This window comes from Andrena cerasifolii, chromosome 7, assembly GCF_050908995.1.
Source record: "Andrena cerasifolii isolate SP2316 chromosome 7, iyAndCera1_principal, whole genome shotgun sequence".
Taxonomy (NCBI): Eukaryota; Metazoa; Arthropoda; class Insecta; order Hymenoptera; family Andrenidae; genus Andrena; species Andrena cerasifolii.
The window spans coordinates 8,516,623-8,532,708 of record NC_135124.1 but is presented as its reverse complement, the minus strand read 5'-3'; the positions used below and the strand labels follow the sequence as shown (position 1 = coordinate 8,532,708).

The following is a 16,086-nucleotide window of genomic DNA, read 5'->3' as shown; positions in this document are numbered from 1 at the left end:
AGTTCTTATTTAATAACAAAAACAGACACCGTATTGTGCTCTGGACGCAGATTTTTTTTACTATTTTTTATTATTTTAAGTAGAGAACAGGTGATTAGGTTTAGTGTCAAGTGAATCACCGTCGTGTCCGCATTTCTACTCACCAAAATTTTAGTAATATAACATCATAATTCAATATATGCTGTAACCTCTATTTTTATTCGAAGGCATTTTATTTTTTGTTCATCATTATTTTATGCTTTACTCTTGTGTTATAAAACATCTCCATAAAAGATGTAACATATTTTAACCTGAAAAGGCAACGTATTATGCGAGTAGAAATTGATACAAATGGTGAGTAGAAATACGGACATTTAAAGCATTACATTTAATTACAAATTACTACTAGTTAAACATCTCGAAATATCTTTCTTAAATAGTTTTCGAAATAGTTGATTTATTATTAAAGAACCAATCAATTACTCTGCAAATTTTCATCACAAACAAATTTTTTACACCTTCCTTCTGACGAGTAACCTTTTAAATCAGCAGAAACTAGGACATTCACCTTAATACCGAGCACGCGTGTCCTCCCAGATCCGTCGGTCGGTGACGTTCAGTGATTTTATTTTCCGCGCGACCGCTGCCGCGTGGATCTTCTCGGGCGTCGAGGAATAAAGTTTAATTATCATCGATCATCGGCTGGTCGATTCTTCGCGGAAAGGAAGGAATTACCATCGGAATGGAAGACGCGGTACGAGCGAGCCGGTCCTTCCGAGAAAAAAGCATCGCGGAGAGTCTGTTTACAGGCAAAATCGTGCGTCGGGCAATCGATCAATCGATTCTCTAGGCGTTGCAGGTTATTACGTGAAAAATTCTTGTAGCTTCGATAGGTTCTCGCCGCGGGAGGGTTCGGACCCCCAGCGTACACCTCCCTCGCGTCCCTCCTCCCACCGGTCTTCCCTCTTTCTTTCATCTTTCTGCCATCAGCAATCCCCATCTATCTCGTCCCTCTCCGTTGCCTGCCGACCATCATCCTAGCCCGAGCCCTTCCACCCAGGCTGCTTTCGCTCTCCGTCTCCCCCTTCGACTTTCTTGACCTCTTCCTCCGAGGTATCGCGATGTAGTATCCGCGCTATCTTTCCTCTTCTCGAATACCCCTTTATCTTATAGTGGCACTCGTTGCCTCCCGCTTCACTCCCCAGATACTGTTCCACGTTTCTCCATCCTCGGCCGCCTCCCCTTCTTCCCTCAAACTCCGCTCCGCCGGAAAAATCTGAAGCTCGATCGACCTTTGTCGTCGCTGCGGGCACCCCTCGTTTTCAATTTTAGACCCCCGTGCTCGCAGTCTTCCTCGGAGAGCAAGGGAGAACGGGGTGGGGTACTTGAAAACGCGCGCTGTTAACTGCAAGGAGAGCCAAAGCGATAGAAAGATGATTTATCCGTTGGCCGGGATTTTTATCACCATCCCTTAAAGCTTAAAGGCTCCTCAGCTGCGCGAGCATCCTTCCACGATATTTACGCGCGTCCATACGTATCAGGCGCGAAGTGGAGTTGATAGTAAATTTCATGCTCGACAGTAGGTGCCGAGGCTTTAGGCAGCTTTTACCGGATCCCGGTGCATCAGTTTCGTAACAGTGTCGAGCGGAGAGAGCCACGGGCTCGCGAGATCCTCGAAACCAGTTCGAGTCGACGTTTCTGCTGGAAACACCTTGTTATCCCTTCCATATTCTTTCATATTACTCCGTGCTCCTCAGCGACGAGTCGCTGGCTCCTCGGCACGCCCGAAAAATCGGATCCCCTCGCGATTACCGGGGAAAGCCCGTAGCAACGGTCTATCCTTCGCGATGCATTATTTACAGCGCATAAAAGCGCCCATCTGAATTCTTCAGGAACCTCCTGATAGACGAGTGGAGCAGAGCTGGCTTCCTCCACTGGCTAGATTGATCGTAAACGCGAAATTTTGTTGCGAGCAGAGTTTCATGGGTCGATCGCGTCGCGACGCGATGCTCCCGCGGGTCCCTGGCGTCGATTATAAATTTTGTAGGGACAAAGCTGGCATCGGTGTTGCCGTAAATTTTCCGCGTGTCGAACACGGGATCCAACGCAGGCGCGTTAGGTATGCGGCCGTGCTTATGCCGTAACTCACGGCTATTGTTATTATCGGTGCTCAGGATCGGCTATTAACGCCGCCGACTGCTTCTGGTCACCGCGTCTTTCGGACACATCCGATTCCCCGATAACGCGACGCTTCTCGCGCTAAAACTGCGGATCGGGGACCGCCTCGGTATCCCCATGGTTCCAGGATCATTCGCTCGCGACAGGCTGGTTAACAGCCGCGAATTTATCATAATCCCCATCCCCTCGGAGGAAGTTTCGTAATTGCTGCACACGGGCCCGTGAGTCGACTTGCTCGCTCGCTCGTGAAGCGGCAACGGAACCGTGGCGATGCATTCGGCTGCGGCGTACCGTGTAACCGGGCGTTTAGCGGCTGCTTAGCGATCCGATTCTACCGATTAGAGGAAAAACCTTGCGTAAACGCGAGGCCGCCGCGTTTGTCTCGCGCTGGTAGCCATGCACCGCCTCTGCGTTACGTTCAGTCGCTTGTCCGCGGCATTCGCAGCCGCCGCCGTTGATAACCGGTAATTCTGTCCCGGTAATTACCCGCGTAGAACAAACCTGGGGCCGCCTTTCTTTCCACCCGATTCTGCTCGCCTATTTTCCGCTACGGCTCCTCCGCTACACTGCCGGCTCTGCTCCTCTCCTATTCGCGCCGTTCCGCCGGTCCGGTCTTCGTGGAAAGTCGCGGGGTTTTCGCGTCGCGGGCCGGATCCTTCATTAGCCGCTACCGAGCGAACGGCCGAGAGCGCGGACGATGCATGCGCGCAAGAGTAGGATGCTCGGCAAAAACCGTTGGCTGCACGCGTGCAAAGTGTTTCGCGGCCCGGGGCTACGCGGAGATTCCAGATTCTCGACACCACTTATCTTCCACGCAACTTTCTACCAGTGGAGCAGATGAGAGGCACCGATAAAAACACATGAAATATATCGACAGCATTTTATGCGCCGCACCGCCGATCGACGATCAAGTTATTAATAATCTTTTCGCATTTAGCTACCGTAACCGCTCCGGCGAAAGCCGGCCTTTTCGGCTGCGCCTATCTCGCGCCACGCTCGCCCGGTTTCTCTCCTCCCGGCTCGCCGGGCGTTTAATTTTTAACGAGGATGATTTTAATGAGGACAAGCCGCGTCCACCGGCCGTTCGATCTCCGCGGACGATTGATGGACGTGTCGCTGCCGACCTTGCATTCCCCAGGCAAAAAGGAGCTGGAGAAAAAATTGTTTTCCACCGATACTGCGTTTCGAGTCCGGCGGGGCCCCCCTTTCTCCCGCGATAGATTTATTTAAATATCGCTCGCGCTTGGGTGGGGCTCCGAAGCACCGGGACGATAGCAATCGACCGGGACGAACGGACATTCCCGGGCGCGAATTCCGACACGTATGTGTGTATAAAATAAAGACGCGGCGCGATTAATCGAGCCTGCGGTTCATCGAGCGGCGCGACGCCAATGTGCCCTCGACTATTCAGCCAGACGGCCCGTTTATATGAGACGGTAAAAACCTCCTACCGTGTACGCGCGCCACGAGCTGGTTTAAAGCGCTCCCGGCTATCCGAAGATTCCAGATTCTCGTCATCGCCCCTCATTCCGGGGTAACTCTGCCCGGGATAAATCGATTCGCGCGACGAAACTGTAACGCGATAATTGCGGTTAAAAGCCGAGCTTAGGGGACGACGATCTTCGTGGCGCGGCATTCTCACGTTCGAGATTATTTCGCCCACGAATTCGGGCCCGTCATTCGCAGCGGCTTACTTTGTTACGAGCTGCCTAATACACCGAAACGCCACTGGCAGGAAAAAACTGGAGGGCCGTCGATTTAAGGGGTCGTTCCGGCTAGCGCGCCGATAAATTCAGCGATTTTCAGGAATTTATTGCGTCGCAAATAATTGTAGTAATGGAGTAAAATATTTTTCTATTTATTAAACTACATTTCTACGGCAAATAAAAAATGTAAAGGTAATCAAATTATTGCTTTTGAAAGGCTTCTGAAAGCGGTCTTGATGACGTGTTTAACAATGCATGCCTCGCTCGTGAAGGCGATTTCAGGTGTTAGACTTAGCTGAAGCCACAAATCCAACTAGACTCTTGATCAGTACGACTGTCGCTATCGCTCGGACTACAATTACTTAAGTAGTTATTTATCTTCAAAATCAGCAGAATGGCGGGTAAAATGTAAGAAAAATGTTTTTAGCCTTTTTTCTTTTGCTATTTTCGATTTTAAAAGTAGGTTAGGCTCAATGGAAATACTTGGTTGTAGTCCCTGCGAGAGTCATAGGTGTGCAGAATAAACAGAAAAAATTATAAAGCAATTGGTTCGATAGATCTTGAGATTTTATCTTTGCAATGTGAAAAAATGACGTTTTGAGAAAAAGTCTCTGCGTTCCCTACAATATGCTTCTGTAGAAGCTAAAATGATCGTAATTTTTCCATGAAAATTTAACAGCACATTCTTGAGGATATGAACCTATTTTCGAGAAATGTTTAAAAAAAAAATCAATTTTTTTAACCCGTCTGACCGGAATGACCCCTTAAGGGGTAATACCACTCTGGAGCCCGGAAAATCAGCCTGATTTTGATTTTTTTAAGCGAGTATAGTGAATGGAATTTAAAATTTGTCCAGAGACCTTTATTGTACATACCTTGAAGTGTGATCACAATTTTTTTTAAATTTTTTTAATATAGAATGGCGGCGCCACAGCTCAACAAAAGAAGCTTCTTCTGAAAAACAGTGTTCCGCGGCCGGAAAGATTCTCCTTCAATTCTTGACCTAGAACAGAAAACCAAAAATGTTTAAGTTCTATATGAGACTGTCTCGGGAACTACACGAGGAAGTTAAAAATACTACTCTTTGTAAGAATGGTGCGTGATTAAACAAAACGTATCAACAATTTAGAGGTTGTGACAGTTCCGTGTTTAGTTCAATCACGTACCATTCTTACAAAAATCAGAATTTTTTCATTTCCTCGTGTACTTCCCGAGATAATCTTATATAGATCTCAACAATTTTCGATTTTTTGTTTTAGGTAAAAAATTAAAGGAGAAATCTTTCCGGCGGTGGAACACTGTTTTTCAGAAGAAGCTTCTTCTGTTGAGCTGTGGCGCCGCCATTTGGTATTAAAAAAATTTTTTAAAAATTGTAATCATACTTCAAGATATGTACATTAAAGGCCTCCGAACAAATTTTATATTCCATTCACTATACTCGCATAAAAAATTCTCAAAATCAGGCTGCCATTCCGAGCTCTACAGTGGCATCACCCCTTACCGGCGATTTAGCGTTGAATGTCGAGGGTCCTCGATCGATGGGCGCAAGGGTGTCCAGTTGGGCGCATAGATTCGCACTAGAGATTCCGCTGAAAGTACGCGGGTGCAATTAAATAAATCGTCCCGGGAGTATGCGCCTTGGAGATCGTTCGTGCGAATTATTCAAATTTTCAATCTGACCGCTCGATGCCGTATTTGCTCGGCTTAACGGTTCGCGCGAGGGGTGGCCTGGAAACACGCGTACACGCTCGGCGTGTGCGTGCAACGGGCGTTTGGCCGCGGCCCCGGGCGTTTTCGGTATGACGGATTCCCAACGCCATTCATCTCTCGTGAGATCTTGTTGCCCGGGGAAACGCTCGGACCACGAACATCCTCGGCTTTGAAGCGATCGCGAGCACCGAGCCACCTGCGTTCCAGCGAATAGGCTGGATCCCGTTCGCGCGTTCCCCTTTTCGCTGCCGATTTTGGTCTCTGCTATTTTTTTCGTCGCTCGGTTGCTGCTTCGCGAGCGAATTCGCCCACCGAAGTAGAAACTTGGGGAAGCGAGGGCAAGCCGGGGCAACGATGCTGTGGCGCGGAGCTATTAGAAGCGCCGGGGCGAAGCGGAGAGAGGCGAGGTTGAATCACGAGGTGGAACGAGAGGGAGGTTCCTACGGATGAGTTCTCTCTCTGGAGAAAATAATTTGCGGGTGTCCGGCCGGCGGTGTCTGCGGTGCTCGTAAGGTGAACGAAGAGGAGGGTGCGAGCGAGCGGGAGGGCAGGGAGGAACGGGAGTGGAAGAGGAAGATGATGTTGTGGTCGGTGGCCGTAGATGAGAAAACAGGGTGGCAGCGTGGCAGGAGACGCGAAGACGGAGAAGAAGAAAATGGGGGAGGGCGAAGGGGCGAGGACTTTATTAACTCTGGGTTAGGTACGTTACACGCCGGGCTAGCAGCGTCGCGCCCAATCGTTTTTTTCCTGCCTTTCAGGCGGTGGAAGAGCTGTGAAGGAATAGCGATCGAGATGGTCCCCAGAAACGTGGACTTTTCCAAAGGCGCCTGGTCGCGCAGGGGAGCTTTGGAAATCCCGTTAGCGCTCCTCCGCGAGATAGGATCGCTGCCCTTTCTTTCTTTTCACCTTTTGCAACAGTCGCTTCTTGGATTTCCGGGCACGAAGCGGCAGTCGGTTACACGAGCCCGGGACGAATTATTAACTGCGTCCGTCCGTCAGAGCGCCTCCTCGTGTTTGGGTTCGTCCCTCTTAAAGTTTCTGCGAGGGATGATGGAGGAGATATTCTACCTAAGTCGGTGCGCAATAACTCAAGAATCTGCCACGGGATCGCGGCTGCATCGCCGCGGCGGCTACTCGAGATTTCTGTTCAGCCTTTCCTCGCAACAGCTCCGCGAAGCGCGTCCCTTTCCCCCGAAAACTTGCCCCAGCTAGCTGTGCCATCGAAATGTCGCGCGAAATATCGGACGGAAACGCGAGAGGCTCGGGCAGTCGTGGGACTTTGCGCTATTACGCTCGCGAGCCCGTTCAGATATTCCCGGTGTCGCGTACGCGACTCTCTGCTAGATATACATACATACGCGGGGCACGACTGGCGCATACATAACCCGGGCCGCGTGCTAGCGCTCGCGCGCGGCATTCACATGCAAACGCAGTAAATAGTCGTGCAAACAGCGCGGCAGGGAAATAATAGCGTCAGCGTAGATGGTAGCAGAAAGGGGCTCGTGCGAGCATCAGTTGTGTCGGGCCGTACAAGAAACGCATTCCAGCATAAAGCACGCTATAGGTCCCGCAGATAATTATCTGTGTCCGAGGGGCCCCGGCTCGGGACCGGTACCGGGACTCCCCCGGAACCTCGTGCCACGGACGCACGCGGAACGCGCTGGTAAATCCTGGATCTCGTAAATGCATAAATAAGCCCGGCGCGCGTGACACCGGTTGATCTGTCTTCGCGATCCTCGTCCTCCTTCGTAGCCAGTTAATCGTCCTTCGATTCTTTTCTACGGCCAGGGCCCCTCGGCCCTGCGCAGGCGGCCCGCTGAGCGACGAAACGCTCGCCGGGATCTCTGAATGCGCTTGCAGCTTTCATATGCAATCGCGACAGGGTAAACCTTTCAGATTCCACCGCGTTACATCGACGCCCAGCCTACGCGGCCAATTTTATTCCTCCCCTTTCCACCGGGGAGGCTTGCTTTTTATCCTCCGCCGGGGGACTTCTAAGCGGCTGTACGCACCGAGCGGCTGTAATTCATCTTAACGAGGCCCGTTTCCTCGGGTGGAAGGGAGCGAGCCGTAGCGGTATCGCGCGTCTACCACTGTACCCACGGTGCCGTCTCGTTACGGCAGTTTGTTCCTCTTTAGGCATTCGCGTTGCTCGGTGTCTCGTTGTCGCAGCTCCGACGTTCGAGATACCACGGAGACGTGTTAGCATCGCGGTAACCCGGCCGTTTGCGGGTAGATCCAGGGTGACGAGGTTGACGCGTACCATTCGCGACCCTCTCGCTCGAGACCTCCCCCCCCCCAGGGACGAGCGTGCGACTCGAAGCGCTCTCGAGCGGAGCAGCGACGAGGGGATAGGTTAGATTGATTTCGAAAGACGCCGGGGAAATTGACGCACCGCTGGGAACACACGCTGGGAGTTGCTCGTTTCGTGTTGAATCGCGTACTACTTGCAGGAATGCGCCGCGTCACACTGTTGTTCGTTCCTGATCTATTCCAGCCAGCGTCTTCCAACATCCACTCGAGCGCGCTCGTGAAAATCCTGCCCTCTACGGGAGGTTACGATAGTTGCGCCGAGTGGGCAGGTGCCTCATTGTCTTACCGAGGCGACCTAATATTACTTGCGCGGATCGGCGAGGATAGCGAGCATTCGGGTGGTCCCGTGTCGGTCCTCGGGGCTTTTCGCCGACAACAGGCACGAATACACCTTGCTCCCGATGCCAATGCAGTTCTATCTACCTGCACTCGGCTCTATATGCACGCACGCGTATCTCGCTCCCTCGATCAGTCCTCTTTTTCTTTCTGCGCTCTCCTCGTTTCTCCCTCGCAGACACGCTCCCTCTCGCTATCTCCGCCCGTCCCCTTCTGTCACCCACCTAAAGGCTCGTAGCTCACTTAATGTCAAAAACATTGCGATTTTATCGGCCGTTTCAATTAACTTAACAATATGCCAGATACACAACAGGAGATAGCCAGTAGTTTCGCAGCGGCATGGTACTGAGCTCGGTCGAGGGGCTCGGTTCGCGAACGTGCGGCTGGGCGAAGTTTCGTCCGCGAGATACGCAGCGAGAAGACGAGGGAACCCGTATGCACGCATCGGGCCAAGTGACGATGCCCTGCTATTGAAACGAGTCTACTTTTCGGCGGCGCGGGTATTCCGTTCGTAATGTCACGGTCATTATGCCCTCCGCCTCGCGGCTCCCCTTCGTTATTCCGCCTTGCCTTTCATTCGGGCACGATTCCTCTTGCGGCGAGCGTATCGCAGAGGCGTGGTGCATGCTTCCGCTCCACCGTCTCGACAGCAGTTGCTCCGACACTCGGCGGTACGTTCCGCCGATGGTATTGAAGGGAGCTGGCAGGGTAAGCAGGCCAGTAGATGGACGGTTTAGCGGATTCCGATGTTTACATCGAGGTGTTTCTTTGAAATATCTGTTGTATTAGAAAAAAAATTAGAAGCTTTGCACGTGAAAATGTATAAATTTAAAGAAAAAATTAATGTAAGTAAAAAAATCAATGTGTTTAAGCATAGACGTATAAAAGGCTTATTAGTTATAGTAGTGACCTAGGTTAAGGCATTTTTTGTTAAAATGTAGTTTATTTCATCAAAATTAAAAACGAATGCAGTCTTTGTCAGGATGCATGGGAAAAATCCGGCCTGACTTTATTTAAAATCCACTGCTTTAAGCGGTTATCTTCGCCTACGGTTAAAATAGGTTTCGGATCCATTTTACAATGTTCGGGAGCCTTCCCTGATAATTTGGCATGCAATGTTAATTTAGAAATTCTATACGCTTTGACTGCTTTTCCCACAATCATTCCTCTTCCAATATTTTCTAAGGCTCCATCTATGTACTTACATCATTATGTGCATATCGATATAAGGTATATCTTTTTTGTTGCTTGCCATCTAAATTAAAAGAAAAATAAGGTACCTACATACAAGTAAATGTGTAAAATTTTTGTTTATTAAAAACAATCGGCTTCAAAAGGTTCAATTCTATTCTGTCCATCTACTGGGCTCAGGTTAGAAAATCCATACCAGTACATGGACAGTCATTTTTATAAGTTCTATCGTTTTATTTTTCTTTGTTTACTCGCTTATTTATAAATTGTTAATATTTCAATACAATCATCTATCACATACCTCTTTACAATACGCCTAAACACGTTTTTTATTAACATGAAGGCACGAATACGAAAAAAACAATAATATAGATTAAAACTCTAGTTCCTTCAATATTAACGATTAACCAACGATTCGTCCATCTACTGGCCCCGTCCATCTACTGGCCTTTTAACCCTATCGCCGTCACCTCGCGCCTAATCTCGCAACGAAGGAACCGCAGCCAGCCAATTTCGACGATGACGTAATGGAGCGAGGTTGTGGCATAACCGCGTTATAACGCGCTTTACCCCCCGTGGAAACGGAAACGCCTCTCCCGTGTCCCCGAGATCGCATCGTCATTGTCGTCTTTCACGTTCTACGCTCCCCCAGCTGTTCTCCGCTCCTCCTCGCCGATGCTCCTTGAGATAGGTGATAGATTCGTGACCTCTTTCGCGGAAACTCTTTCGGAGTGCCCGCCCGGGCAACAATGCTCGCCCAGGGCAGCCACCTCGGACGTTTCGGGGATGTTCGAACGTCGCGGAAACGCGTGGAAGCTCGCGTAATTCCGAGACGGTGCCAACGGCCTCCGGTCGAAGGCGCCGAGAATAATCCGTGGATCGTTTCAAGGACGTTTCTCGCCCAGCGACCTATCCACCGTTGCGGGCTTGGAATTCCTTCGAGTCACCTCGAGCGCTCGCGGTCAAGTAATTTGCCATCTTCTTTGACTCGGCGCGTCCAACGCTTATTCGTATCGCTCGGGCGCACGCTGGAGGGTGACTCGAACGAACGAAACGAACGGAAAATGAATTGTCGTCTATCGAGCGGCGAACCCGAACGAATCGGCCTCCCCTTCGCACGGCCGGATAGGGGAGCGGGGCTGCGCGATTTATCGGGACGACAATCGGAAACGGGAGGACGATTGGGATCTCGTCGAGGCCCCCGTGATTTCCCGTCCGGCCGGAACGGGACGCGGGTAAACGCTCCATCGGTAAATTAACCGCGTTACGCGGCCGTCTCCTCGGCCACCATCCTCCACGCCTTTTCATTATCGAGGCGCCGAAATGTAACGAGTCACGGTTCGTGATTCGTGGTTCCGCCTGTGTACGGGGAACAGAACCAAGCGAGCGGGGGGAAAAAAAGGAATCTCTTTTTATTCTCGTTATTGAAGTTGCCCGGACGCCTGCCTTTCCTACTTATTATTACATTATATTCTTAAGCAACGGATGTCATATCTGGCTGACAAGCGAGTAAACGATGGAGGAAAGTGACGGGCGAAGAATGTCGAACGAAACGTCGGAAAGGGAAGCGCGGGGGGTTGGGCGATGTACGGGAATGGTTTTCGCGTGGCCTGGTTCACCCCGTAACCGTATCGTATCGCCCGGTTAGCCCATTACCAAGCTACGCGCGGCCTATAAGCAACGGGGATGGGAGTTACGGCGCGCGCGGCAAGAAAACCCCCGTAGACCACGCCGGATCAGCCGATTGTCCGCTCGTAACTCGAGGTAATTAGAATCAGAAGTACCTACACCCTTGTTCCTCCGCTTTGACTTCTTCCACCGTCTCCCGGCTCGCTCGTCCTCTCCCCCCGTCCGGCGTCCCTCGCCGAGCCCTTTTCTTTTTCCTGTTGCTGCTCGTGTACTCTGTCGGCCGTCTCGTCGCCCCATGCGGCGCGTTTGCATATACACGCGCGCGTGCGTAAGCGATGCATCGCGACTCGCGACTCGCGACTCGGCTCACCCCCTCGCGGGCCGCGTCCACCTTCGCTCGTATTTCCTCGTATTTCCTCCCGGGCTGTTCCCGCGACTCCTTACCCCGACGATCCCTGCACGCGTACGCGATTATTATCGATCCTCCCGCGACTCTACGGGGACGACCAGTTTCCTCCCGCGGCGACGGAACTAGGTGGTCCTCCTCCTTCTCGATCGGGTCACGGCTTAAAATGCGAATTCCCCCGGCTCGATTAGCCTGTCGTTAACGGGCCGCCCGACGGGACATCGATGAGCATAATATACGCTAGGAGGGAAAAAGGTGCCTCTTTTGTTCGAACCGTCGCGATCGCTTTTATTTAGAATCCACTCGGGCGAGCGCGACGAAAGAAACTTGTCCGACGGGTAATTCGAGGAGTAGGCAACATTAAGCAACTTGATAGGGATCTAAACAAATTACCGATTCATTCGTGGGATCGCAAAACGGGCGTTTCTTATTTATTGCTGCGGGAAATAACAGAGACCGAGTAATAAGAATAATAATTCAACGCGGTGTGATGGATGAAAATAGGATGGAGCTGAATGTTGTCAAATGCTATATGAGTTTGTCTCGTAAAGCGTGCAGGATTTTTCATTGCTATGTACTTGATGATATACCTTTATCAAGCGTGAATACGTGACCTTGGAGTACTCTACGATGAGCGCCTATCTTACAATGCGTACATTACCAGTATCGTGAATACTGTTAACAAGTTGCTCGGCCTTATCTTCAGGTTTTGCAAAGACTTTAAGAGCTCTCTGCACGTTAAAATTTTAATTTAACTCATTAGTTAAATGCCATTTAGAATATGCTAGTTTTAAACAATTACATTAGGGTGGCTCTTATTTTCGACTTTTCAATTTTCTTTAAGGCACCCTCCAGAATAGTTCCAAATAATTGAAAAAAAATCCGTGTAAAATTTGAGCTCTATTGGATACCCCGAAAGGGTGTCCCTGGGCCCTTAAACATTTAAATCATTATTTAACAGCTCGCGAAGTCGATTTTATATAATATCCTCCAAGTTATTGATTAAATAAAAAAATACGTCAAACAAAAGTTGTAGATCCGGACTTGGAGCATCTTTTATCATGTATTACTTTTTCTCGTGCAACAAACGGTTTTCGAAAAAAAGTCCGAAAGAAACTAAAAAAAATAACTTTCCCTCAAATTTTGAAGGGGCACCTTTTCCCGTTATCCGATCGGGCTTAAACTTTACACAGATTTTTTTTTTATTATTTGGAACTATTCTGGAGGGTGCCTCGAAGAAAATCTTGAAAAAAAATTTTACCAAGAGTAAATAAGACTAATGTACATTAAGTTACTTGAGAGAATTCACCATAAGCATCAAACGGGTATCAATATTTCTGATACATAATCGGCCTTAGATACTAATCGATACCGCATCATAAATTCCGGGCTGGTATCGGTAGTATTGATTTGGTATCGGTCCGATCGTTAATATGTCGCTGATGCTATTTTTCTGCTTGATAGCGAAGATAGACTAGCAGGAAGAGCAAGCAGCTGCGCCGCTCGTTGAATTAATTAATGGCGACCGAGGCGAAATCGATGACCGAGTGCATTCGGCTGGCGAAGACACGGCCGTTTTTTAATATCCCCCGGGAGTGATGATCGATTAGGCCGGGTTGCGTGCTAGGAGGTCCCGCGGGGACGACATTGTCGCGCGCTTCACCCAGCGGGCGACTCCTCGACATCAAATACCGCCGCTCCTCCAAATTATTATTACCGTTCCACCGCGCGGGAACGTCTTCGCAGGTGTAATCCTGTACGTGCCTCTTCCGTTCTCGCATGCACGCATTCCCCGCGCTCCTGTCGCAGCGCCTGGCACGCACGCGAGCTGTCCTCGCGGCTATTCCGCGCTGCCTCCGTTACGAGACCCAGGAAACCCAGCGACTTAATGGATAGCGAATGCTGGGCGAACAAAGCCCGGCGCAGAGGCTGCGGAGAATAAAAATTAGCCTCGTCTTCTCACGGGACGGAATGCGGTTGAGCGTCTTTTAGGTATGCCCGGCATCGAGTCGGCACCGTTCGCGGTAACATCGCGACGGAAGTGTAACGTCGGCCCGATTTCGTAGTAGATCTTCTAAATTAAATGCACCGACGGTTCTCAGTGTATTTATAGGGAACGTTATCGGCCTCCCTGGCGATGGAGGTGGCTCGATTATATCCCTATAAAAAACTTTAAAAAAGTAAAAAAATTACGCCAAGTACGTGAAATCAAATAAATCACAAAAAATAGAAGATAATAATTATAAAATAAAAAAATATGTGAAATCAAAATGAGCTGCAAGTACATAAAGGTGTTTTCAGTCAAATACTTGATAAAATTTAAAAGCATCAGGGGAGATGTGTTTTCAGCGTACTTTCTTCACTAATGTGACTTGCTCTACATTGCAAGCAGTTCACCATAATTTATTTTCTTAATTCTTAATGCTATGTCTTTTGACAAATTTTGTCGATTTACCTTAGTTGATTTGACAAATTACCAGAAACTTGCGCGAAAGAAGATGCTTCTCTGAAACTTCTCCCGACAACTTTCAAGTCTGTGCGTCTCCTTCGTTTCTATCCAAGCCTCTGCGTCCCCTTCATTTCTACAAGATCCATACAAATTCTAAATTAAAAATAGTTTGCTGGTATAAAAATATCTGGCAATTTAAATGCAACTTGCTATAATATATTATTTTGCACATGCATGTACGTTCCAAGTCTGCAACTCTCCATAAAAAATATATTTAAAAAATTTGGCGACTTACCTTGTTAATTGAGACAATAATTCAGTCTCCTATGTAGCGTAAAAACTCGTGACATTTCAAATTTTGACAACTTACGTTATTTGACACTTAGTAGCTTTAATCAATAGTATACATAGGTATATGTACAATGACGGACGACGATCCCTGCAGAATGGTCCCGAGAGTCGGTGAATCGACGAACGAAACATGTGTTAGTGAAGGTGTGCGTGTAACGCGTATACGTATTATTTCGACAAAATTTGGTTGGAGAATAAAAAGAAAAATCCTACCATTTCCGACTGATTCATGAGACGATATTACGATATCTCTGTCATGCGTGGACCGATTTTATCGAATTTGGTCTTATTCGAAAGCTTATATGCAGTTTACATGAGAAAAATGCCTTTAAATTTAGAAAATATTGCGTGCGTGATGAGATATTAATGAAATAAGTTTCAGGTTAGGTTGAAATAGTCGTGCGACGAGTAAATGATAGCGGTAGCGACAGTCGACGTATACAGGGTGTCTTGCACGTACTCGGCGTCGAGACGCTACCGCGTCTCTAGACAGCCAGTTCTGGCGTAAACGTCCACCTCCTGGATGTGTCGTCGGGGATATGGAATCTTCTTCTCGGCCGGGGTCTTTTTTATTTTTGCTGGTGGTCGGGGAGGGTCGGCCGGACCGCGTGGTCGAAAGACGCGCGCGTTGAAGGCTTGGCGTGGCATGGCATGGCACGGCGTGGCGTTGTCGAATCGAAGGCCAGCAGAGGTCGTCGAACGGCCGCCGTTGCCGGGTGTGGGTGGTTGAAAGAAGGCCAGACAAATTACCCCCGGCTTAATACGACAATGTGCCATCAACTTTGGCCTACACGCTGACAGTTACTATTTCATATACCTTCTCGTTCTGGCCGCCCCCGGGCCCCTCGGCCCCTCGGCCTTCCCCGTCTCTCGGTCAGCCACCCGCCGCGTCCTTCTGCTCCACCACGTGCGCGCCGGGCCCCGGTAAATCGAGGAGAAGCAGGTACTCGATTCGACATAGGCGCCTCTTTTCTTGCTCTCGCGGGTCGTCCGGGGGGGGGGGGAAACGATCGCGTGGCCCGCGTAATTCGATGAACGCGAAACCCTCGGCGAGACGAACGTCGAGTCGCAGAAACGACGAAAGCGAGCAGATGGATGAATGGCCGTGGCCACGCGCTTGCCTCGCGGAGAGTGTCACGTACCTATGCGTCACGGAGGCCACCGATGAAGATACGCGCTCCCAGGTCGCGGTAATGAATACGAAATGGGCGACTCTTATAGAAAAGTATCGCACAATGGGCCACGGGCACGAAAAGAGTCAAAGACCCTCCGAAGGAGCGGTCCCTTCGAGCTACGTTTGTGGACAGTAAAGGGATCCTTGCTCCCTTCTCTCTCTCTTTATCCAATCCCATCTGTTTGACCGCTCCCTGGCTCTCTTCCCACCTTCGGTACGGTCTCTCTTCGCTTTTAGACGCGTGAGAGATATCTCCGAATCATTAACGGCAATTAAAACATTGATCAACTGTGGAGCCGAGGTTGGCGTAGCGCAGGAACGCGTTGGTCAGGCTCTGAAAAGGGTTCCGTGGGGCCTGGAGGGTGAGCGAAGCCAGGAGGGAGGGAGGACCTCATGCGGCGAGAGCATATTACTTCGCAGGAGGCTGCGTAGGCCCACCTCCTCTTCATCCAATCCTCTTTTCTTCGCTCTTTCCCTGCTTCTCTCTCGTTCCTCGTAACTGTCCGAGGGATACCCTCCTCGAAGCGTCAGGGTTTCTCAACCGAGTCCTCTGCCACGGAGCACGCTTCGAAGCTATCTGTCCGGCGACGAAAATCGAGTAGACGTTCGCCGGGAAAGGAGGCGAGGCTGATGATCGTCGGGCGACAATTCGGTGCGAAGAAGA

The 16,086-nt window shown here is 49.7% G+C and overlaps 2 protein-coding genes across 2 annotated transcripts in view; one reads left to right on the top strand and one right to left on the bottom strand.

Annotated features, from left to right (window-relative positions):
- Positions 1 to 16,086, top strand: part of Ds (dachsous cadherin-related 1) — a 291,395-nt gene that overhangs the window by 48,839 nt on the left and 226,470 nt on the right. The gene's annotated exons all lie outside the window — the stretch shown is intronic.
- The window catches only part of LOC143371731 (ATP-binding cassette sub-family G member 1), a 228,810-nt gene that overhangs the window by 104,491 nt on the left and 108,233 nt on the right, over positions 1 to 16,086 (bottom strand). The gene's annotated exons all lie outside the window — the stretch shown is intronic.